At 35.6% G+C, this 26,364-nt stretch overlaps 1 pseudogene; it reads left to right on the forward strand.

The window, feature by feature from the left end:
- The window catches only part of LOC122747205, a 90,916-nt pseudogene that overhangs the window by 9,037 nt on the left and 55,515 nt on the right, over positions 1-26,364 (forward strand).

Raw genomic sequence — 26,364 nt, forward strand, 5'->3', positions numbered from 1 at the left:
TATTAGCCAATCTGATAGGTGTCGGATGGTACCCCAGAGTTGTTTAATTTGCATCTCTCTAATCAATAGTGATTTAGAGCATTTTTTCATATGGCAATAGATAGCTTTGACTTCATCAGAAAACGCAAGCAATTACTTTTATAGAGGACTATTGGGGATGATGATCTGACTCTGGAAAGTTCCTTTATGGAGGGAGGACCATCCCCCACTAGTGGTGGCTGGAGGAGTTGGTTGAAGGGTGGCTGTGGATCTCTCAAGCCAACTCTTGCCTCCTCTTGCCACAAAGGCAGCAGCCACACCTAAATGTTATAGGGCTTAGCTCCCCAGATGTTCTCTGGGGTACATCAAAGAATCTTCTCCTTGAGAAACTAAACCAAAGGACAGACACACCTAAAGAGATAAGTGGAACCTGATTGGGACTGAGCTAGCTCTGGGACCACCACTCTTCATTCCAGTCTCCCTCACCCCTGGGGAGATAAGATTAGGTATGGCTGCTGCATTTGTCCTGGGAGGAGGAAAGAGAGATATAGCTTGAGAGATCCACAGCTACCCCTCACCCAATTCCCCCAGCCACCACCAGTGGGGGATGGTCCTCCCTCAATAGGGGAACTTTCCACAGTCAGAAGACCACCTTATCGGACCACTATCAGACCTCTATAAAAATATCTGCCTGTCTCCTGCTCTAGGAGATTGGTATCTCAGAGCCAATGCTATGTGCCAAGAATTTCTGTTTCTTGGTTTCCCTTCCCCAGCCCCTAAATAAACAATTATCTTATTCTATTGGATTTGTGTGCAAGAGGGTATAACTCCTTAAAGAGGAATTCTTAAAGACCCCAAACCCCAACTCCTATCCCAAACCCCCTCACCTATTTCCCCGCAACATAACCTTATCTCCCCAGGAGTGAGGGAGACTGGAATGAAGGGTGATGGTCCTGGAGCTAGCTCAGTCCTGAACCAGTTCCACTTATCTTTTTTGGTGTGTGTGTCTGTCCTTTGGTTTAGCTTCTCAAGGAGAAGGTTCTTTGATATACCCCAGAAAATTTCTGAGGTGCTAGGCCCATAACACTAATAATTTGAAAAGTGTATTATGAGGATTAGGTAAATGCTAAGGGAGTAACTAACTTTATAAAGTTCAGACTCAATATTAGAATGATATCAGGCATTTCTTGGTTATCCAACAGTTTTAAAAAAAGGTATATTCAATAAGGTTCCCCTAATACATAGCTTGGGTAGAGAGGTGTTTGGGACAAACTGCCTCAGTTTACCCAAATAACTCGAGGAGACCACCAAGTCAAGCAGAGACAGATTTATTACATTCTCATGAGAAAAGATGACTCAATGACTGAGATTGAGCTGCCATAATAGACTCATACTCTGGATTTTTATAGGAATTTTTTGGTGGAAGCCCCCACTTGCACTAGGGTGAGCTCACAATCTAACATCCAATCCTGTCTCACCCAGGGTGCTTGTTTAGCTAGTGATCAATGTATGGAGACATGCATACGTGTTCCAGGAACATGGGGTAAAGGGGAGGGGGAACAAGTTCAAATCAAGGGAAAAAGGAAGGGGGGCAGTAATGAGTAACAGAGGCTGATATCAGGCTTAGGAATGTGATTGCAATTAATCCATGGCAGGGACTGGGGGTCTGACTTGTGATGGATTCCAGGGACATGATTTTTATTACAGGCCATAAAAATAAGATGTAGCTGACAAGTAAGCAGGGGCTAAGCAGAAGTAAAGAGTGCTAATTGGTAATAAAACTTAAAAAGAACTGACAAGCAATAAAATTTACTGGGGGGGGCTGGGTATCTTCCAGACCCCATCCTCAGAGTTTAATCTAACTCAAATCCATAATCATCTCATACAGAACTGACCCAAATCCATCACCTCATACAGAGGTTTCACATCTCCTCTCTTATCTCCAAGTGAGAATATAATAAACTTCCAATATGGAGAGATTTCTGAGGCATTGTAAAGAAAATCCAGGAAGAAAGACAAGGGTGTACCCTGGAGAAGAATCTTTCCAAAAATATATCTCACAGAACTGAATGTAATAGTTCAAATGTGGTCTCACAGGGTAGAGAAAATGCAATGGGCCTATCACCACCTTATATCTATGTTGTATCTCTTAATTCAAATTAATTCCATTCATTTCCTCCTAACATTAGATAAAAGTGAAAATAATGAGGGTATAGAGTATATTGACAAGAATGAAGATCTTTTAGAGAAAGGGAGTGTTTGTTATCTTGTCCTGACATTTTTAAACTATGTGACCTGGGAATTTTTATTTTTTTGCCTGAGCCTTAGTTTCATTATCAGAAAAATCAAGATAATAGGTCATAGAGCTCCTTCTATCACATTTTATTGTGAAGACAACACTTTGTGATCTTTAATGTAATTGTGAGCCATTATTAAATAAACAATCAGTTCCTTAAATAGCTTCAGAGATTCAAAATATCTCACTTATTTTTTCTATGATTTGTGTGTTGCCCTATAATGCAACAATTAACACTGAACTACTAAAAATTAATTTAGTGCATTCTCCTGAAAGTGTCCAAGCCCTTATTGATAACCATGGCTTTGATAATGTGAGCTTGTTAGATGCTCTGAACATTCCAACAGTTGAATAGATAAAAATTTTACAGTTAGTCATCATGCCTTTCCAGAGTATTTTGTTATAGTTGTAATTGTTCTTTCTAAATATTCATGAATCTTATCTGTCCATTCCCCAGTTTGTTGCTTAAAATCAGTAGAGAACTGGTTTCTCATAAAATATATTTTCTCATCTCTATAAAATCCAGATCATCCTTCAGTGTGAGAAAACATGGCTCAGATGCCAGTTTACTTTGTTCATTCAGCAAACATTAATTAACTGCTTAACTAGGACAGAGCTCTAGGCTAGTGAGTGGAGGAAATAGCTTAATCAGTAAGCCAACAAGTATTTATTAAGCATCTACTAGTGTCAGACCCTGCAAAACACTGAGAACAAAAAGAAAGGTAAGTATTCAGTGCTTGCCTTCCTGGAACTCCAATTCAAATGAGGACAGAAATATGTAAATAACTATGTACAAATGCAACACATAAACAATAAACTGAGAGTTACCCACTAGAATTAAGGAGGACTGAGGCTTTTTGCAGAAGTGAACTTTAGCTGATGCCTGAAGAAAATGAGGAGGCAGAACATTCTAGATACAAGAGACAGGGAAAATACACAGTGAGGAGATAGAGTGTCTTATTCAAGGAATAAGAAGGAGAACAAACAATGTTATTTGATCATAGAGCACTTGGAGGGGAGTAAGGTGTAAGAAGACTATAAAGTTCTTTAATAGACAGACAAATAATTTATATTTGATACTGAAGATAACAGAGAGCCCCTGGAGGTTACTGAAATGGAGGTGGGGGAGAGTGATATGACTAGACTTTCAGGTTCGGAAAATCTGTTTGGCAGTTGAGTGGAGGATAGATTGAAATGGGAAGAAACTTGAGAAAGAGACAAATCTGAAGGTTATGCCGATAGTCTAGTTGTAAGGTGAAAAGGGCTTTTACCAGATTAGTGACAGTGTGAAAGGAAAGAAGGGAGTATATACAAGAGGTGTTGCCAAGGACTTTGCAAAAGATCAGATATAAAAAAGAGGAGGGTAGGAAGAGAGAGAGAGACAGACAGACAGACAGAAAGACAAAGAGAGTCAAAGAGAGAGTGTGTGTGTGAGAGAGAGAGAACCCTGATGTCATGGGATGATTATGGGCTCCGGTTACCCCAACAGTTCTCTGGAGAGTTCAAGGAACTTTTTCCTTGAAATCAAGTAGGCCTCTCCTTGAACTCAATCAAGGACACACACATACCCTAAAGAGTTAAGAGGCACCAGATCAAACTGAGCATGCTCCAGGACCACCACCCTACATTCTAGTCCTCCTGAGCACCTGGATGAGGTAATCCAGGAGAAGACCACCTGGAACTGCCCATCAGCAGACTGCTTAGACCCATCAGTACAAATTTGACACCCACCACCAGATCGCTCACTAGAGATTCCTCCTACCTCAGCACAACGTGGGAGGACCCCCAGCCCCTCACCCAATAAGAGACTCTTACCCACCCCATCTAAACCCTATAAAATGGCACTCCCTGAGCTAGTTGAGGAGGAAAGCATTTTGTTCATGCAAAACCTTCCTCCCGGCCAGTTTCTCTTGTACCCCAATAAATCTGTTCTTTTATTTCTAATTAGGTCTTGTGCAAGATTGTAATTCTTTACAGAGGAATCCTAAGGACCCACGTGCTTTCTCCTCCCGGTATTTCCCCCATATCACAGATATCATGCAGCTAACAATCCACTTGGTGAATAATGGCAAAACATATGATAGTTAAAAGGAACCTTTAGGGGGCGGCTAGGTGGCACAGTGGATAAAGCACTGGCCCTGGAGTCAGGAGTACCTGAGTTCAAATCCGGCCTCAGACACTTGACACTTACTAGCTGTGTGACCCTGGGCAAGTCACTTAACCCCCATTGCCCCGCAAAAAAAAAAAAAAAAAAAGAAAAGAAACCTTTAGGGTTATCTGCTTAAATTTCCTTATTTCAACAATTAAGAAAATTAAGTTTCTGAGAGGTTAACAATAATTCACATGTTATATAATAAATTATAAATGTAAATAGAGAAGTATATAACAAAGGGTTTTGTGGTTTTTAAAAAGAAAAATTTTGATAAGAGATCATATAATATCATTAAACTAAGGCTTTAAAATATAGATAAGAATTTAGGGGCAGCTAGGTGGAAAAGTAAATAGAGCTCTGGGCTTGGAATTAGGAAGAATCATTTTCATGAGTTCAAATCAGGCCTCAGACTTTGACTAGCTGTGTGAGTCTGCTCAAGTCATTCAATCCTGTTTGCCTCAGTTTCATTCTCTGTAAAATGAGCTGAAGAAGGGAATGGCAAATGACTCTAGTATTTCTGCCAAGAAAACCCCGAAGGAGGGTATGGAGAGTTGGACATAACTAAAAAACGATTTAAGAAAAATAACAAAGAATTTAGTAGGTGAAAAGGGGGCAGAGAAAACAAGGTTGGCAGGCTGCTTTTAGGCCAAAGGGAAGTGCAGTTTGAGCTATGAAACAAAATCCCTGATCAATTTCCTATTAGTTTTAACCTCTTCAAGAGTAGTAACTGTATCTTCTATTTCTTTTATTCAAAAAGGAACAAGGGATATGTCTTCAATTATCTGTATTGGAAAAGGACCCTAGCTAGGGTCTTCTGAAACAGGCTTAGACAAACATTCTGCATTCAGCCTGATTCTCTGAGGTCAGGGAAATCTTCAGCGAGCAAAAAATAAATGTTGACTAACTTGTTCACATGCAATCTACCTGCCAATTGTTTCCCATATTTCCTTGGGAGACCTTAGAGTTGTACTACTTTGTTCCTGGAAATGATATTTACATATCTTCCATTTTACCTGTGAATTTCCCTGAGCAGCAATTTCAGAATTGTTTGCTTTGACAGATGGGAAACTATTATAGACAAAGTATCTTTAAAAAAAGGTAAAGAAGTAAATATACTGTGTATTTTGAATGAGATTCTGACAGCATTAGTATTGATACCATATCATAAAACACCATAAAAATAAACCATTATGGTGAAGAATTGTCAGTGGGTTTTATGTTTGTCTTAGCATAGACTCTGCACCTATTTTCTAAAAAAGGCTTTCACATTATACACTAAAACAAACGAAAATACTTTATTTTCTGTTGCCTGCATTTTGAAATTCCTATGGGAAGGAAAGATACTATAAATTACAGATATGGACCTATTGAAACATTTTTCCTCTAGTTATTATGACCCTATGGGAATAATAGTGATTGTTGTGGTTGTTTCCCCTTCATTCTTGAAGGGAACCATGACATCAGAAGGGGATGTCATAACTTGCAGTGAATTGAAGTGAGAGAAAGCAGTGCAAAGTCAATATATACATTGGGACAACTGAAGGTGGCCCCAGATGTTTGAGGTAATTAGGGTTACTTGACTTGCCAGCACAGCTAGTAAGGGTTAAGTGTCTGAGACCAGATTTGTAGTCAGGTCCTCCTGACTTCAGGGCCAGTGCTCTATCCACTGCACCACCTAGTTGACCCAGTAGTGATAAGGTTCTGGACAATGGACAATCAATAAGTGTTATTGATTACCTGGAAACAACAACATAAAAGTTTGTTCAGGCTCTTCAGATTACACTTAGAACAGACCTTATAATACACAGGAAAATATATCCATGGGGCTCTTGATCTATAGTTTTAAGAGTGTAGCAACTTAGATTATCTTGATCCTGGTGTAGCTATTGCTTGGGCCACTTGCCTTATGAATTTGGATTTATTCCTGGGGTGCCAGACTTTCAGTTTTATCAATTGTTATAACCCCTGTTAAGACCAGTTTTGGGGTTCACCAATCAAGGAAGACTTCTACGAGTTTAGACAAGTATGGGGGGCAGCTAGGTTGCGCAGTGGATAAAGCCCCAGCCCTGGATTCAGGAGGACCTAAGTTCAAATCTGGCCTCAGAGACTTGACACTTACTAGCTGTGTAACCCTGGGCAAGTCATTTAACCCTCATTGCCTCACCAAAAAATATAAAGTTGACAAGTACAGGAAGCAAATATTTCCCTGTGCCCCAATATGTTGCTTAGCTAGTATGTAGCTAAAGTATGTGTGGAAACATAAGACCTCACATATATAGTAAGCATGTAATACTTGTTGATGATGACAGTGATGTCTCTGAGCTTCAGTTTTTTTATCTGAAAAATAAGAAGTTAAAATAAGGTGGGGAAGTTGTGGAATATTGCTGTTTTTCTTCTTTTTAATTTTATTTATATTTTCAAAAAACTGGGAAAATTTACTTTATGTCCTGTGTAGTGTTCATTTATCATTTCTTGAAATGTTGTTCTGAAAAAACAGACTTTTAAAAAGCCCATTGTGTTTTAAATGGAGCTTGTTGACTATGCCTTTAAACTCAAATCACTCTAGCTTTCATGTAATGGACAACAATAGTCCCCAACCCAAACCTCAGTGATTCATTGTTTAGCTTTTGATGGCTTTGAATGAATATAAATAGCAATCATTTTCTGTTCTGGCCTGAGGGTCTTCCATTCTCAGACTGATGTCTTTGTTGTGGCAAATTGGGCCACCTTTTATCTCAATTCTTACCTAGTCTTTAGTCATTGAATGGGCATGGCCACAGACAAATTGAGACCTGGGAAATAGCCTGATTTAGAAAGACTAAGGTCACCCCCTGCATCCTGGGCTCTTAGCAGTCATCTTCACCTACATATTGTCACTGGAGGAGACTGTCAACCTTCACTAAAGGACTCTGGAGGAGAGAGTGAGACTCAAGACTTTTTGGGGCTTTGGCTGACTTGAATCCCTTTCATGAGCAAGTCAAAACATCACCTTCCAGAGGGATCATCACCACCACCACCAAAAACATTGCTTTTTGAGGAATATAGTGCTGACTGAGCCTCCTTTTTCTAATCTACAAAAAAGAAGTCAAAATAAGCGGCTTCCAAGGCCATTTTCAGCTATGTAATCTTATGGTTCTGAGGTGCTATGGTATTTCTTAGCTTTCCAGCCAAGAGAATCAGATTGATGGATAATTCACATTTAAATTGTGTATTGTATTTTAAGAATAAATAGAGATAATGCACTTTTGCATCCACTTTTGAACAACTTTCTCTCTCTCCCTCTCTCTCTGTCTCTGTCTCTCCCTCCCCCCTTTCTCCTGCTATTTCCTAAAATCCCATGTTTCCATAATTTCATCTCTGTGTACAACAATAGGTAAAAAAAAAAATCATTTTCCATGAATGTGGCTCTAATTTTCAGAGCTAGAGAGTTAACTAATATTAAGTAATTTCCCCATAAATTAACTAATATACCCATGATCACAATGACTGGGTGATGATCTACTCTCAATAAACATAACTGGCACCATTCAACTTATACTCCTTCAGACCTATTTGAGGACAAAGGTCTCAGTCCCCCTTCTGTCCCCTCAGGCAAACAGATCATATGGTTCAAGTAGTTCTGAGCTGGTCTCAATGGCCTCACCAAAAAAAAAAAAAAAAGTTGACAAGTATAGGAAGCAAATATTTCTCTGTGCCCCATTATATTGCTTAGCTACTATGTAGCTAATGTATGTGTGGAAACATAAGACCTCACATAGATGGTAAGCCTGCAATCTGAGCTGTATCCATATAAGGGAAGACTGAAAAAATGTCTCTGTGTCACTTTCCCAATTGACTGAGAACCCAAAGACTAATTGTGGAAATTAGGGTTAAGAATAGTATTCAGGTAAGCTAGCTTTCCAGTGTAGATTGTAACCCTTAAGTAATCAGGCCAGTGATGAAAAAGGGGAGTGTCCTTTTCACATTAGGGACTAGGGATTAAAAAGGGGCCTGCAAGTGATAAATTTTGGCTGTAGCAAGAATGAGAATAAATGAGCCTTGACACATCGCAGCTAAGTTGTAGAGAATTATTGAGCAGGGGTTGTTTTCCTCTCAGATAGTATCCATCAGAGTCATTACTTAAACTCAGGCCTTCCTAACTATAACATTGTCCCTCTGATTCTTTAATATGTAACCAAAAATAATTGGGGTACTTGGGGACTGTCATGAAATCACTTGTTACAAACAGGGCTAATTTTACACTGATGTGAAGTATTTCTGTTACTGTGGTAAAAATAATTTTATCTTCCTTTTGATGTGGGATGGAATTAGGGTGATCAGATTGATTGTGAGTCATCCCAAAAGAATTACAAGACTCAGTGACTCAGTTTCCCAAGTTTTATTGCAATACTGGGAGTGACCACAGGAAGAGCATCATGGAGGTGTCTCTTGAATAGGGAAAGAGATGACAGTTATATTTATAATATGGATAAATTGATTATCAGGCTTGTTATAATAATCTCCATTTTAGGGAGGTACAAGGGAGGGCTTATCCTAATTTGGACTTCTTGGGGTCCTAGGCCAACCCCCAAGTCAGGCATCTTTTTCCATGGAAGTGTATTTTGGAGGTTTACATAGCATAAGGTAAATCTGTGGACAAACTTGGCATTTTCTGCACGTTACCTCAACTTGTCAAGGTCAGACTGTCCCTATATTTTTTTCATTCCCAGGCCTAGCTTCTGGATATTAACATTTCTCAGTTAGGATTTCTGTAGCCTGTCTCTATGTCTTTGTTATAGTTAAAGTCTCTATGACCTGCCTTTTTATGTTCTTGTTATGAGTGGTGATTAATGTGGGTAACAAGAACCTAGGCCCTGACTTGTATTAATGAAGGCCCAAGTCTTAAGTTATCCATTAATACCATTTGATTTGGGGTCTGTAAATTATAGCCCCTCTTGGAGCTCAGATCTAAATGAGAGCCTGGAGCTTAAGTTTTCCTGTTAACACTTTTTTTGTCTCCTACATTACTCTGTTTCAGTTTTCTTAAATAAAAATGAGAGATTACCTTAAGTTCCCTTATAGCAAGATTTGTTTATGATCTTTATAAAATTATAACATACGAAGTGAATACAAAATGTCATCATCGTATAGTTAGAGCCAGAAGGAACCTGATTGCCTTTCCAAAGGTCATAAAGATAGTAAGTATCCTGAGTCAGGATCTGTAACCAGCTCTTCTGACTTCAGTACATTGTCTGTGCAGCCATGCTGTCTCCATAATTAAATTCTATGTCACTATGAAAATACGGTGATAAGCATTTGTCAATTTTGCTATTGAATAATGTGTAATAGATATTATAAATATCAATATGATGCCTTCTGCAAGCGCTTTCAGCATTCACATTTAATGCCCTCCTGAAGAATGCTATATTACTAACAAAAACAAAAAAACTATGCTTTTCATCCAGAGTATATAGCTAGAAAAGACTGTTTTGTAATTTTTAAATGATTTTTTTACCAAGGTGTCTGCTGAGAATGAGGAGTGAAATGTCCAGTAATCAAGGAATTGGTTCTCAAACAAAGGTATGGAATAGCAAAGAACAAATTATAAATCACACTAGATATGACTGAAGGAAAACATTCAATAGGAAGAATAAAAAGTTTATAAGGCCACAAAAACAATCAGGAAAATGAAGACAACAATAGAGTAAATGACAGACCAAAGAGGACAAAAAAAGAAGAGGAAATTGATAAACAAAGTAATTAAGACTTCACAAACGGTATTCTGCAAATTAATACCTGTTGTGAAAAAGTTACATCTCTTCTGGTATACTCCCAAAGACTGACAAGTAAAGATATATATTGTAATTAAAGAGGATATTTTTAAATGTCTGGTTCAGTCATTTTCAGTTGCGTCCAACTCAACCCCATTTGGAATTTTCTAGGCAAAGATACTGGAATGGTTTGCCATTTCTTTCTCTAATTTATTATATAGATGGGGAAACTGAAGCAAACAAGCTTAAGGGACTCGCCCAGGGTCAGATAGCTAGTAAGTGGCCGAGGCCAGATGTGAACTCACAAAGATAAATTTTCCTGACTCGAGCCCCCATCATGTTGTCATTGTGCCACCTAGCTGCTCATATTTTTAAAAGTCAAACTAAATTAGAAACTTCAGAGCAATAATAGGATAAAATACTAAAAAGCGAAAACAAGCAAATGACACATCAAGTAATAAGAAATGTTAGTAATTATTATGGCAGACTTGCAAAGTTTTTGAATATAGGCTGTCATAGATAAAATTAGTGAAAGTAAATAAATAGGACAGGTTTAAATTAACCATGATAAAATGAAGGAAATGGCTCATTTCTAATTATGGCCTAAAGTCTTAGAATCTATTCCTTTTCATTATAATACAACAACATTGCTATGAATTTTTTCCAAATGTTCTACTTGAATAGTGAATGAAAATCCAGTGGAATACCCCATTATCACTCAATTTACAATAGACAACTTTGTCTACTTCTCTCTGTTCTCTCTCTATTCTTCTGTCTCTGATACTGTCTCTCAGTCTCTGTCTCTGTCTGTCTGTCTCTCTGTCATTGTATATATGTCTGTGTGTATAAGTATATACACCGAACAGATACATATCACATATGTAACATGTATATTATATATCACATATAGCACACATAAGGGTGAGTATTATATATCATACATAACATATGTGTGTAATATTATATATCCGTTCAGTGTATATACTTATACACTCATATATGCAATATTATATATCTGTTCAGTACATTATGGAGCTCTGTTAAACTTCCACAAAAAGTATTTTAGTGATTAAAGTCCTAGAAGGAACTTTTATTATAAGACCTGACGGTCAATGTTATATTGAAGTCCCAATATGTTAGCATAAACATACTTTGAGAAATCAAAAATGTGAAGACATATATAAAACAGTGCTAGAAATACTAGCTTTATTAAGTGTCCCAAAACTTTCAGTGGTGTTTTAAGCTTTTAAAGTTTAACTCAGTTCATACTGCACTAAGATGTTAGGGATATCCAGTAAAAAGAAAATGACTGTGATGCAAAATACAAAATCATGAATAAAACTTTTTTTAAAGTAGTAGTTGCTTTAAAAGCTAGGTTTTTTCATCAGTGAGCCATTTGGGATCATTAAACATACTATAAAATTTCACCAAAAAAATGCATCCAACTATTTTCCTTTTATTCAGTACTTGGTTCTGTTCATTTTCCATCTACAGAGTCTAAGATATACAGTTTATATTGATAGATTTGTCCAGTGGACTGCCTATCTAACAGAATGTCATTGTGTGGATAATAGACATTGATCATCCATATGTTGGTTGTGGTTATTGCTTTTTCATTTTCCTTTGTAGATTATTAGGTCAATCTCTTTTGGAGATGGGGAAGAAGTAATAGAGGAGGGAAGATGCTTCCAGTGATAAAAAAAAAAATCTAGAGGCATATGATAAGGTTAAAATGGGAATAATATAATAATAGTTTAAATATATAAACAACATATGTAAATTCTAATTCTTAAAAGAAAAACAATGTCAACCTTTACTATCCTACTCTCAAAATGTTATCACATTAATGAATATAAGGGATTAGCATATCCACTTATAAAAGACCAAATATATATTATCTCAGTAGCTTAAAATGTAATAATTATGTATTCCTCACAAAATCATTTAAGAATAGACCTATTGAAATATCCAGTTTCCTATATCCCTTTGGAGGTTTCCTTTCCAAATTCTCTCTGCTAACTTGTCAGTGATAATTGGATGATAGCATAAATTGACATGGATTACAGCTAATTATAGACTTTTTTGGTGCTATGGAAAAGTAAACTTCAGATTGTGTGTGTCATTTTTAATGCTCACAGAGAAGATGCATAATAACAAGACCTTCAAAACCATTACTATTTACTATTATAGGTGAAGGTGCAGGTAGATGACTCAGTGGATAGAGCTTTGGCCCAGAGTCAGGAAGCTGTTGTTGAGTTGTTTTTGATTTGTGTATGACTCTCCATGACCCTCTTTGGGATTTTCTTGGCAAAGATAGTGGAATGGTTTGCCATTTATTTCTCTAGTTCATTTTATAGATGAGGATCAGAGGAACATGGTTAAGTGACTTGCCTAGGGTCACACAGCTAGTAAATGTGCAAGGCAGCATTTGAATTTATGAAAAGGAGTCCTTTTGACTCCAGAATATCATGATACTCTATCTACTGGGTCACCAAGCTATCTTCAAAGTCAAGAAAACCTGAGTTAAAATGCATACTCAGACATCCTATGACCTGGATAAGTCACTTAACCTTACTCCATTTAAGAAGGAAATGGCATACTACTACAGTATCTTTGCCAAGAAAACCCCATGGACATTAAAGAGTGAGACACAACTGAATGACAGAACAACAAAAAGCACAGTTGAAAGACCGTATACTACAAAAGTACACTTCACTTCCACAGTCCAATCATCTGTTAAGAATTGGTATCTACATGCACAACCAGTTCAAGTCAATCAAAATGCAAACACTACTTTTAAAAATTTAATCTCTTTGAAAGATGGACCTACCAAATGCCCAACTATACATAAAGAGAATATTTAAATATATTTAAGCATTAAATTATAACAAAGATTCACAGAAACTCAGAACTGTACAGATGCTCAAGTCATCTAGTATGGTGGTCTTTAAAATTTTTTTGGTCATGTAGCCCATGAAAATAACACCCACTAAGATATGTAAAGGATATATGAAGAAAGATGTTGTCTGTATCCAGAGAAAGAACTGATAAATAGAAATATGTATAGAAAAGTGTGTGTGTCTATATTTATATGTACCTATTTGTGTCTAACATTAGCCATCTATAGGGCAGGGTGGGAGAAGGAAGAAAGTAAAAGGGGAATAAAATAGCTTTACATGATAACTTTATCATATATTTAAAAGGAATAGCAAGTTGTACATAATACAGTTACAATTTCATGTGCAATTATCTTTTTATTATAATATTTTACAAAAATGCTTGTTTTACTCTACAAATTACAAATAAAATAATTTTAAAAATAAATCACATATATTGCTATTATACAAATATGGACATTAAAACATAAAAATAATAAAAATGAAATGGTTGAAATAAAGATGAAAAATAATTTTAAAATATTTATCTTTATCTTACTAAAATTTTGCTCTAACAAAAAGTGAAAGCACTCTGAATATGCTTCATAATTTTTGAAAATCTTGTTAATCAGTTTTTAGAATACTTAAGTTTTAAGACAATCATAGCTTAAAAATAATGTTGCACAAAGGTATGTAGACACAAGAGGGAGAAGTGCATAATTGTCAGTTTTTAATAAATCATGACACATTTTTCATTATCACCCATCAGTTACATGAAGGGTGTTTTTTTAAAAATGAAATCTGGATAATAAATTTCTGTCTTCCTTGACACTAATGAAATATACTACAAAAGCAATACCAAGATGTTTGGGGTATTTTTTATATTTTAACAAATGAGTTTAAATGCACCTAGAAACCTTTCACATGCAAGATTTTTCAACTTTAAGATTTTTCTCTATTTTGGAAGCTGCACTATGCCCTCTAGATATCATAGACCAAGTCAGTGTTTATTTTATAAATCTTTCTTATTCTTAGATTAAATAAATAAAATTAAAAGTTCTAATATCCTTTTTAAAAAATTTTGCTTTTTTATAGAAACTTGACAGTCACAGACAAAAGAATATTTCAGTATACAAAGAATGGAAAAAAGAAGATTGTACATGAGGTTGTGTACTTTTATTACACACAGTATATGTTTTCAAATATATATTAAATTTAATTTGTTAATAACAAAATTACCCTGCTTATCTTTGCCTCTTTCTAAAATTCTTTTTTGCTCTTATTTTTAAATGATTGAGTGCTGATCTTTTCTTTCTTTTTTTTTTTGCCTTACCATACTATCAACTTTTCCCCTCAAACCCCTACCCTCTCCATACATAAATACAATCCCTGAATTTTAACCAACAAACAAATGTAATTCACATTTTGACTGTACCTAAAAAAAATTCAAATTCTTCACTTCTAATCTATCTTTTCTCCTCATAAAGAGAAGCACATTTAACATCAGTCTTTTAAAGACATATTGGTCATTGAATTGATCAGAGTTCATACATCTTTCAAAGTGGTTTTCCTTTACAATTTTGTAGTTATTATAAAAATGATTGTCCTGATTATGTTCATTTCACTCAGCATCATCAGTTCAAACAAGTGTTCCAAGACATCTTTTAATTCACCTCCATGTTATTTTTTTAAACAGGGAAGTAATAGTCCATTATTATTACACATATCAAAATTCATCTAGCCATTTCTTAAATTATAGTCATCCACTCTGAAATCACTGCTATATGATCAACCCTCCAAAAATGAGATTTGTTTTCTTTGAGATCATTTGTGCTCCAACTATATTACCACTATTAAACTCCCCTCTCCCTGTCTCCCTCTACTCCTTTGTCAAATTTAACATAATTCGATGCCAAGCCCTTCGCATGTATTCAAACACTCTCTGAATGATCCAAATAAACATGAGGCCTATGATCCATCTTTGTATACTGGTCCTCTGGCATGCTACAATTAAGAGAAATAGCAAGTTACTATTTTTTCTTCCTTACTGAATTTCTCTTATCTTAAAATGATCATAAATTTAAAAAAAAATCAGTAAATTAATTTACATGCCATAAGCCTGTCTTCCTCTAATTATCCTTAAAGACAACATGATTCTGAAAGTTCTAATATATTCTTTCTTTAACCCATGGGTAGTTTTGCATACTCCAGAAGTCTGTATTTACCCCACTATGGAGACCAGTGAAGCAGTACAACTTAAAGATGATTATAAATCCCGAACAACATCCCTGATAAGGGTCCATTCAGTTTATACCAGAACACATCCAGTAAATGGGAATGGTACCTCCTGACACAGCAAAAAGCTCTTTGTGTCAATTCTTATTAAAAAGGGTTTTTGTTTTTGTTTTCTCTTCCATATATTTGACCCAAATCTTTCTACAACTTCTATCCAGTGACAAACACTGATGTAAAAAAGTAAGATTATACTCTAAACTACTTCTCATAAAAACACCATCAACACAGCTAATGGATTACATCAGCAGTTGAATATGTAGAAGCAGCCAAAACAGCAGGTCTAAGGGTTTTGTTTTTTTGGTGTGTTTTTGTTTTGTTTTGTTTTGTTTGTTTGTTGTTGTTTGTGGGATTGTTTTGCCTAGATGTCAACAGGTAAGAAAAAAAAGATTTTATTTATTAATACCGATGTATTTCTCATAATATATAGATATGAGAGACAATGTAACATGCTTACACAGAAGACAAAGGGGAAAGTGAAACAAAATGCATTCCTCAAAGGTCATAAGGAAATATGGAATGTTCCATATAACACACAGGTCTGTTTAGAAGTCTCTTATTTGACAAGCTAATTTAGGAACTCTAAATCTTAGGAGTTCTAAAAGCGGCCACACATGAGTGCTTCTTGACTTCAATTCAACAAGTATTTATTAAGTTCCTGGCATGTTCAAGGCACTGGGCTAGGTGCTAGAGAGTACAAAGATATATGGAAAAGATACACTATATTCCAATAGTTTTGATCTAATGGGGGGTGGAAAAAAGTTTAAAAGAGAAAACCTATATGAATAGCCATGATATAAAGGAGAGTGAAATACTTACAAAGGAGAAGTGAATGCAGTATTCTTTCAAATTTGAGACAGCAGAATACTTACAAAGGGTTCAGGAAAGATTCATGGATGAGGTAGGATCTTCTTTGAGTCAAAAAGGCATCATTATAATGATTTTTTTAAAAATGACCATTTCATATTGAAGTAGAATATCCATTTGAAACTTATTGTGATATGTGGTATAAGATTTAATTTCTGCATACATGTATATGCAAATGTATATATCGTTCAAATTGCTTTTCAGTTTTTCCAGCTGTTTTTGAAAAATAGGGACTCCTCCAAACAACTTAGTTAAATTTTACCTGATTTTTGCTTAGTCTGTTCCATTTGTATATACATATAGATATATACGTGTATATATATACTCAATCTATCAGCTATATACACATGCATATATAACATACATACACACACATATATATACATACATAAATATATACATACAAACATGCACACATACACACACAGATATAAGCCAGAGTCCATTTGTTTAGATGATTGTTTTTTTTTTTTTAATAATACAATACAGAGTCTGGAAGTACTATTCCTTTAGCAGGGGAATAAATTCAATAAAAAGGGGATAAAAGAGTAATACCATCCTAGGAATGGGTGGCAGAGGTGGTAAGACTGGGGGCAGGGGACAGTTCTGAGAAATGAGACAATCCTATGAGAGCAGAATGAGAACAGAGGAAGAAAACAGTCCTTTTTGGCCAGGAGGTAGAACAAGTTAAAGGATTACATGAGCAGAGGAAGCAAATGAATATCAGAACCAAGTTGTGAGGGGCCAATACTAGTCTAGCACCACTCTAGCACTATTTCAGTTCCCACATTCTGTTGGGCCAGGTTACTAGAAGGTGAAGAGCTTCAGTCCTAGCCACACATTTACTGTTGTGGCAGGGTCTTATTTCAATCAATGTTCAAAGAACTACTTCCCAAATTGATTAAGGACATTTTTGCCCCTAGTTTATACTTTTGATTAATGAAATAGGGATCTAGGCCTTCTCTAATTGTTGTTTGTCCTTCATTCTTGAAGAAGATTTCATGACTTCAGGGTGATGTTACATGACTTGTGTAGGGTCACACAGCTAGTCAGTGTCTGAGGTGAGATTTAAACTCAGGTCCTCTTGCCTCCAGGGCCAGTGTGCCACCTTCCTGTCCCAGTCCTTCTCTAATTACATTAATTTAGATAGGGAAGTGTAATGCCCTCCTTATAGTAAGATCAGTCATTTATACTTAGTAGACCAAGGAGAGTCACTGATTGTTTAGTAAGGAAGTGATATGATCTGAGCAGTTTCTTTTTGGTGACTACTTGGACTATGGTATGAAACATGAGTTGAAGAAGGGAAACATTATGGTTGAAGAGGACATTTATACAGCTTTTACAACAGTTTAGATAAGAGAAGGGAGCCCAGACTAGGGTAGATAGAGTGGGAGGTTGTGAGAATTATAGCTAAAATAGAATCAACAGGACTTGGCAACTGATTGGTTATGTACAAAGAGGAAAGAATCAAAGATGATGTGGAAATTGATAGCTTAGTTGACTGAGAGGATCGGACTGTTATTAATAAAAACTGAAGTGTTAGGAGAGGTAGGTTTGGTGCAATGGGAGGAAATGAGTTCATCTTGGGAGATTAAACTTGATGTGTAGGGCTCATCTTATGAATAGGTGCTATAAACTCATATGATAAGATTTTAGGGAACCTAGGTTTGAATTTAGCATATATAATGTGTCTTAAAATTCTTCCTTTAGAGATTTATTATTTTAAGTCTTCAGGAATTTTTAGGCCTCAAAAGTTTTCTACTTTGATTAAAATATACCTTGGAGAGATAAATATCTTATAATCATAGAATCAAAAATCTCATGGGAAATCCTGAGAGGGATTTTTAGTGATCATTTTATACAAATTCCACATTTTATAGAGAAAGTTTAACTGCTTATGCCTGAAATCAAACAGTTCTGGTAGCAGAGTCACTTTAAGAGCCCAAATCTCCTGACTTTGGCTACACTGAGTGCTTTTTTGCCTTATTTGCTGGTTCTTAGAGTCATCATCCACGACACTGGTGGGGAAAGCTAGAAGTCTTGGAAGTAATTGTACATACAGGGAAAGTCAGAGATAGCATGAGTGAGAAGGATATAAAGAGGTGTCAAGGATAAACAATATACTTCACAGTACTTAAAGATGTGATTGTTTAGATTAGTAGGTTGGTGAAATGTTATCAAGAAGTTCCTTGCAAATATAATTCAGAAGACCAACATTTAGAGTTGAAAGGGAGAATGTAATTAGGTAATAACCAGTGATGAAATATGATTTTAACTACAGAATTTGACATTGACTGATGGAGAAGGTTGGTTCTAAAGCTGTTGCAGGAGGATGAAACTAGGGATGCAACAAGGAAAGGTGAACCTAATGAGAATGAATGAATGAATAAATGTTTCAGCAGAAAGAATTTAGTAGCATTATTGATCCACACATCAGAATTTTTAAAATATCCACTATATCTAATCCAGAGATGAGTATTCAGTAAATACTTAATGAAAATGCCTTGCCTGGATAAATGAAAAGAAAAATTATCTTTAAGTTAAGAAAAACATCTTTTGTTTTTATTCTTAACTATATTTTTCATTTTAATTACTAAGGAGGAAAAGTAAAGAAGAGAATAAATAAATGAATTAATATTTTTTCCTCTTATGTCCTTATCTAAAATGCTTTTTGGAGAATACAGAAAAATATATTACTTAAAAATATAAAAATGATAAGTATTTTTAAATGGGACATGATAAAAGTTAGTATATTTTATATATAACATTTTTTATAGAAAAACTGAAGAATAACAGACAGTTCTCAGTGAATCACAGTAAGCTTGGGAAAAATTGGGAAGATGAGAAGGGATTTTATGAATGGAGTGTCATTTACTGTATTTTATTAGTAAATTTAGATATGTAACACAGGGTCTATAGACATCTTTCTGGAAAAATAATAATATGTAAAAAATATGCATGATTATATTACATAAATTTATTTTAAATAATGAAATGCAAATATATTTCTTCCTTCTCACCTTTCCCCACTTTCCATAGGACTCTGGAATTCTTCACTAATTTGCAAGTTCAATGTATCTGCAAGGGTTATCCACTATTTAAATCTCTAGCCTGAGCCTCCGTCAATATATCTTTGTGAAGTACCTTAAAAAAAAAAGAACATTAATTTTAAAAGCAAAAAATAATTTAAGGCAAAATGTATATACAGTCTAGATTCTATCCCTTAAGAATGCCTCAAGGGGAATGATTCCTCCTATAATATAGAAGGAGGTTAGTCAGTTCGAATTCATGCTTCCAGGAGTGAAGGTTGAAATCTCAAACCACTTGCCTACAGAAGATTTTCCCCTCTAGTCACAGGGGAAAGGCTTCAGAGGAAAGATGCCTCAGAACCTGATGAACTCTGAACTTACTGATCTTCTGTAACAATCATATACAGCTTCACCACATCATGCATAAATACAAAAGAAAAATCCCCAATACTGGAACTAAAGCGTTCTGCTTTAGTTTCCCACATTTTATGTGGAAGAAGTGTATTCTCAGGAAAAAATGTCTTGGAATATGTAGGGCTGAATTGATTAGGGATTTCAACCTTTGTTGGGGCAGTTAGCTGTGTGACTCTAAGCCACTTAACCCTGTTTGCCTCATTTTCCATAAATGATATGGAGAAGGAAATGGCAATCAACTCCAGTATCTTTGCCATGAAAAACCTAAATGGTGTCACAAAGAAATGGACCTGACTGAAAAATTACTGAAAAAAAAAAAAACTAAAACATTACTGTATTTCTTAGCTGAGGCTCTAAGTAATATAGAGAGAATCTCAGTAATTTTTATTAATACTTCTTATATAAACTCCTAAATAACAGAAAGAGACAAATAGCATTTTATCTTTGAAGTAACAAGAAGCCATTTCAGTTTACCAAGTATAGGAGTAACATGATTCAACTTTCACTTTAGGAAAGTTGGCACTTTGGTAGTTATTTTAGACTTATTGATAGTTATTTTGAAGGATTTATTAAAGTGGGGAGAGACTTGAGGCAAGGGGACTAAATATGAAGTTAATAAAATAGTCTAGGTGAGAGGTTATGAAGACTTGAATTATAATGGTGTCTATTTGAGTGGAGAGAAGGGAATATATACAAAACGCGTATGTAATTAGAAATAGTAAGATTTGGTAACAAATTTTATATGTGGCCTGTGAGTCAAGAATGATTCAAGGATGTGAGCCAAGGTGTCTGGGAGGATTTTGGTAGTATTGATAGTAATAGGAAAGTTAAGAAGGTGGAAAAGTTTGTAGAAAAAGAGAATTAGTTCATTTTTAGACATGTTTAGTTTGAGATGTCAATAAAGGTGTGATAAGGGACTGAAAACAAAAGATCCAAGCAATGAATATATGTATCTGAAAAGTATCTGTGTAGTTATAATTGAACTCATATGAGTGATATCAACAAGTGAGATATTATAGAAAGAAAAAAGAATAGGGTACAGGACCTTTAGAGGTTACTTATAGTGAGCATCTTATGGACAAAGATCCAACAAGAGTCTGAAGAATCATTAGGCATGTAGTAAAAGTCCCAAGAGAACAGTGTTATGAAAACCCAGAAAGGAGAATGTATTTAGGAGGAGAAGGTGATCAACAGCACCAAATGCTGGAGAGGTCAAGAAGAGAAGGACTGAAATTATTAGATTTGGTAATTAAGAGATCATCAGAATCTTTGGAGAATGTAGTTTCACTTCTGTTTTATAGTCATAAGGCATATTTGGGAGGGATTAGAACACAGAAAAAGAAGAAAAAGTATAGGAGAACCAAGTAGATACTTTTAAAGATTGCGTGCAATCTTGTATACAAACATACCTACACATGCAAATATCCTAGAGAAAATATGTCTATTGTTCTTCATTAAGGCATGTCCATTATAAGTGGAGACTCTTTTTCTATCCCCAATAGCCCATTCCTCTATACATCTTTTTCTTCCATAAACCTAAGCCTTACTCATCTCTCCAATTTTCCATAAAAATTATAAAAGATAAGTGTCTAATGGGGTTGTTTTCTGACTAAACAATGTTTCATTGATGAAATGTGCGAATTTGTCTTTGAGTTATTATTTCCTCAATAAAATCAACTTATTTTAATTTTGTGTGTTTAAGAAATTTACGTTCCTCTTTTCAAAGGGAGAATTGCAAGAATGTGAATTTTTGGGTACCATCTTCTAAGACATATTGTTGCTAGTGTACAAGATTGTTGGAATGTGTTTCAAGAAAGTACATGTCCAATACCAAACTAAGAATGTAGTAAGAAATAAAAACCCTCTTGGATTATTTTAGAATCAGATCTGCCCTGCTTCTGATACCATTGTGGGAAAGAAATATTCCTTCCTGGTTTCTGAATGAACTCAAAGCAGAGGGTTATCTGCTTTTTGTCTTTTCTTTTTTTAAAAAAATCATCAATGCAATCCATGGTGCCTTGTATGTAGGAGGTACTTAACAAAGGTTTGCTGAATTACTACTGTGCAGGAATCCCCCTGTACTGGACTAGACCTCTCAGACTCTTTCCAATATTGCTACATTATAATTCTATGAATTTTTTAAATGAATGAATGGAAAAATTCACCTTAAATATGCATTTCTACTAGTAAACCATAGATACAACACATTATCAAAGTTTGCAAAAAAAAATATGCATTAAGCCAGGTAAAGAGTAGTCAAAGATCTTTGATTTAAAAGCAGAGTTTTGGACTTAGCATACCAGATTGTTTGATTTTATGACAGAGGTTTCTTTTAATCCAAAGGAGTAGTCATTTTATTTCAAAAGCAGTGCAATAATTTCACATATAAATAGATCCTGGGATCCAAATAATGTATTTTATTTTCTGTAAAGTGACCTGACCTCAACCTGGTAACTATTTGAATTACACTAATTAGTGTCTGTCAAATTATCTCCAGGCATTTCTGGTCCTCCTTCCTTCTCCTCTCTAAAATGCGTTACATTGCTCTATTAGCATACCCCAGTTTTCAACAATATAGGTAACAGCTGGTAGTTTTCAATGGGCAATGAGTATTTTGCCGTTGTTTGCAAAGTTGAAGCATATAACATCAAAGAATAAATGATTTAAGTAGTTATGGCAACAACTGTGAAAAGGCTAGAAACAGCTAAAATGAAGTGTCTTTATAACTTACAACTTTACCCCCAGAGAAATAAAATAAACACTGAGTTGCAAATAAATTGGTTGTCAGTCCAACTTCCTCCTTTCCCCTATCAATCCATTACCTATGATCTTATTTTATCAGTTGTATTTTCTGCAAAAAAGGAGCTCATTTTATGCTCTCTCCCTCTTCTCATTCATCCTTCTTTTTCCAGAATTTGATAAGACATAACTTTGAGGTAGCTGAACAACTTATTTGGAAAGAACATCATAAAAAAAAGGAAAGGCATCTGTTGTATAAATTTCCCAGGATGTTTATCATATTTGAAGTCAAGATCAAGTTGTCAGATTGCTAACCAAAGCATTTTAAAGTAGGAAAATTCCCTCTTCTTAGTACCATCACATTTTCATACAGATGCAACTTATCAGCAACTGCTAAGGTAAGTATCTTATAATGTTTCCTTCCCAATAGAGATTTTTTTCAAAACAAGAATTTAAAATTTCCTTACTCTGATTCACTTTAATGCATGGTGTAACTTATTATGGCTAATTGTAATTATCATATAAATTCCTTTTCATTGACCAGAAAATTGATCCTTAAACCTTTGCATGCCTTTACATTTTTAAAATAAATGTTGCTACTAATCTACTATACTCAGATTACCCAGATGGATTAGTCTTAAGTAAATTAAAGATCTTAGGGATAGAAATGGTGTTTTTCCAAAGAGTATACCCAGCACAGTAATGAATGCTCCCTTATACTTTTGAACCAGTGCCCTTTGTCTGAACTCATTTTTTTATAGGATGAAAGAACTTCACCTTTCTTCTGGGACTGTTAATACTGACAAGGAGAATTAGGAACTTTTCCCCTACAGGGTCTCCTGGGAGTGACTGCTCTCTCCTAGCTACATTAGAGGTGAGAGTCAGTCAGTAGGCATATTTAATCACAAGCTCCATCAGAATCATCTTTAGGGAACTGAGCTATCCTAAACCTCCCTCACTTTAAGCTTTTAAATAGTCTACCTGACCTTACCTGCTGTTAAAGGATTGTGACATTGGATCTTACTTCTGATGTATCGAGCCATAATACAATATATTTTTAAAATAGCTCAGTAAGAAACACACACACACACACACACACACACACACACACACACCCCAAGCCATTTTAAAAGCCTTTTTTTAAATATTAAACCTGGAACCCCTGAAGAGATCATGAACTAGGAGTTTCAAACAAAACTGTCTTTTCCTATCATATGATTTGAAATGGGATCATCCTCAGTAAAAACAATAGCTAATATTTTATAGTGCTTTAGGTTTGCACTGTACTTTAATATCTCATTTTATCTTTGATCTTTTTCATTTGTGCAAAAGGAGGAAAATTTTAATTTCAAACATTCCTGAATTGTCTCTTATCATATAATTCTCAAAGACTTGATTCTCTTAAATATTTTGACTTGAGTTTATCAGCTAAGCAGATTGTGATTACCCTATAATTGAATGAATAAGGAAAATAAAATTAATTCAGAGAAAGTGCTTTCCAAATGAGGAAGAAGCACTTAAATCTAAACTGCAAAAGGTAATTTTCAATTTTTATAAAAAATATGATCTAGTGCTTACTCATTGATCTCTGCCTTAAGTTATGCATTTCAGTCTCTTGCTATATTCTTATTGAGAATTTCAGGAGGTAGAGTTAATATTAATCTATTTAGATAAACTCAACAGCAATCATTAAGGTAAAAAGCATGATGGAAATATTGGCGGAGCCAAGATGGCATAGAGAGGCCAGGAACTTGCCTGAGTTCTCCAGAGCTTCCCTCAAAAAAAGAAAAATAACATCAAGCCTCTAAATGGATTCTTAAGCTACAGAACCTACAGAAAGACAGAGAAACAATCTTACAACTTGAGATAATTTAAAAGATTTCAGGAAAGATCAGTCTCACTTGGGAAAAAGGGGAGCACAGCATAGCTAAGCCAAGTGCTGCATTGAGGGGGTTTGGGCAAGTCAGCAGGAGGCTCTTGGAAACAGCAGAGCAACTGAGGCCCCATGATCCTGGCTCAGCAAGCTGGTGGCACAGCTGGCCAGTGGTGAGATCTGCCAGCATCAGCTGAGAGGGCAGGCTGCCCGCTAGAGGGCCATACATGGTACAGGCATGACTAGGCTGAGCCATCCCAGCACAGGGAGCAAGCCCAGGGTGGTGAGGAATCCACAAGCCACAGAGATATCAGAGCAGAAAGCCAGTGACATGTCCCCTATCAACCAGAACAAGAAACGTAAAACAGTGAACCTTGTGCCCCAGGAGCAGACCTCAACTTAAAAAAATAAAAATTAAAAAAAGCTACAATATGAGTAAAAAACAGAAAAGGGTTTGTACCACTGTGTCAAGAGGGAAGAGCAAAACACAAACTCAGATGAGAACAATACTCTCAAATTGCCTCCATGAGAAGTCTCAAGAGGAAAGATGAATTGGTCTCAAGATCAAAAAGCCTTCTTGGAAGAGCAGTATCTACCTAAAACCATCAGCAAATATTATATGTAATGGGGATGAGTTAGGGTCATTTCCAATAAGATCAGGCATGAAACAGGGATGTCCATTATCACCTCTATTATTTTATATTATACTAGCAATGTTACCTTTATCAATAAGAGAAGAAAAAGGAAACCAAGGAATTAGAATAGGCAAGGAGGATACAAAACTAATGCTCTTTGTTGATGATATGATATACATAGATAATCCTAGAGAACAGACTAAAAGAGCTACCTGAAACAATTAACAACTTCAGCAAAGTGGCAGGATATAAAATAAACCCACTTAAATCATCAGCATTTCTATACATTAGCAACAAAGCTCAGTATCAGGAGATAAAAAGAGAAATTCCATTTAAAGTAACAGTAGACAATATAAAATACTGATGAGTCTACCTAGCAAGACAAATACAGGAGCTCTATGAACACAACTATAAAACACTTTTCATGCAAATAAAATCAGATCTAAATAATTAGGAAAATATCAATTGCTCATGGATAGGCTGAGCTAATATAATAAAAATGACAATTTTCCCCAAATTAATTTATTTATTCAGTGCCATACCAAACATATGTAACGATTGGAATAACGCCACCTGCTGGATACTAACTGTAGAAGAGTTCTGCCCATGAAGCGAAGGTCTTTGAGGGCAAGACCAGGAGTCTTGTCTTTGGTATCAGGAAGTGACGCGGACTAGTGGGAGGAGGAAGGAAGAGACTGGCGCGGAGTCTCGGGCCTCTTTCCTCTGGACTCTGGCGGAGAAGGGAGCTAGAAATGTGCTCTCCCTTTAATAGATAGGAATCTAGACCTTTCTCTCTCTCTTTACCAAATTCTTATTCTCCTTAATAAATGCTTAAAAGTCTAACTCTTGCTAAAGCTTATAATTTATTGGCGACCACTCATTAAATATTTTAGACAGATTAGCTAGAATTTTAACCCTTAACAGATGGCTGACCACGAAGAGGAAAGCTAACCCTCAGTCTTCTGATCTGCTGGTTGGGTAAGAAATTTCCCCTCCCTCTCCCTTTAACTGCTAAGTACTGGTGTACTGGCTGTGTTTTTCCTTTGAATTTTTTCGAATGGACCTTTTAAACTCCCTAATTATCCTATTTTTGATTTTGGTCTGTTTAACCAGACAAATGGGAGATAAGATCATGTTAATGCTTTGTTTTTGTGGATTTTCTATTTTTCTTTTTATTTTTGTTAAAAGAGCCAGCAACTTACTCACACAAGGAAATATCTCTCCCTCTCCCAACCATGCTTTTTCAGAGAAACCTGAAGAGATTCCCGCAGCTTTTCCCAGTTCTAACACTAATTGTTGCTCTAATTTTGCATGCCTGGAGGCAATGACCCACCCTCTAGAAGCTTTTAATCCCCTAGCACCTGGAGGCAAAGTGGGGGAAGAGGAATCCAGGCCTGAGTTCAAAATCAAGTCTGATTCAAATTGCTCTGGTCCCTCCCCTCCTCTCCAGACCCCACCCTCT

Source organism: Dromiciops gliroides, chromosome 3 (assembly GCF_019393635.1).
Source record: "Dromiciops gliroides isolate mDroGli1 chromosome 3, mDroGli1.pri, whole genome shotgun sequence".
NCBI lineage: Eukaryota > Metazoa > Chordata > Mammalia > Microbiotheria > Microbiotheriidae > Dromiciops > Dromiciops gliroides.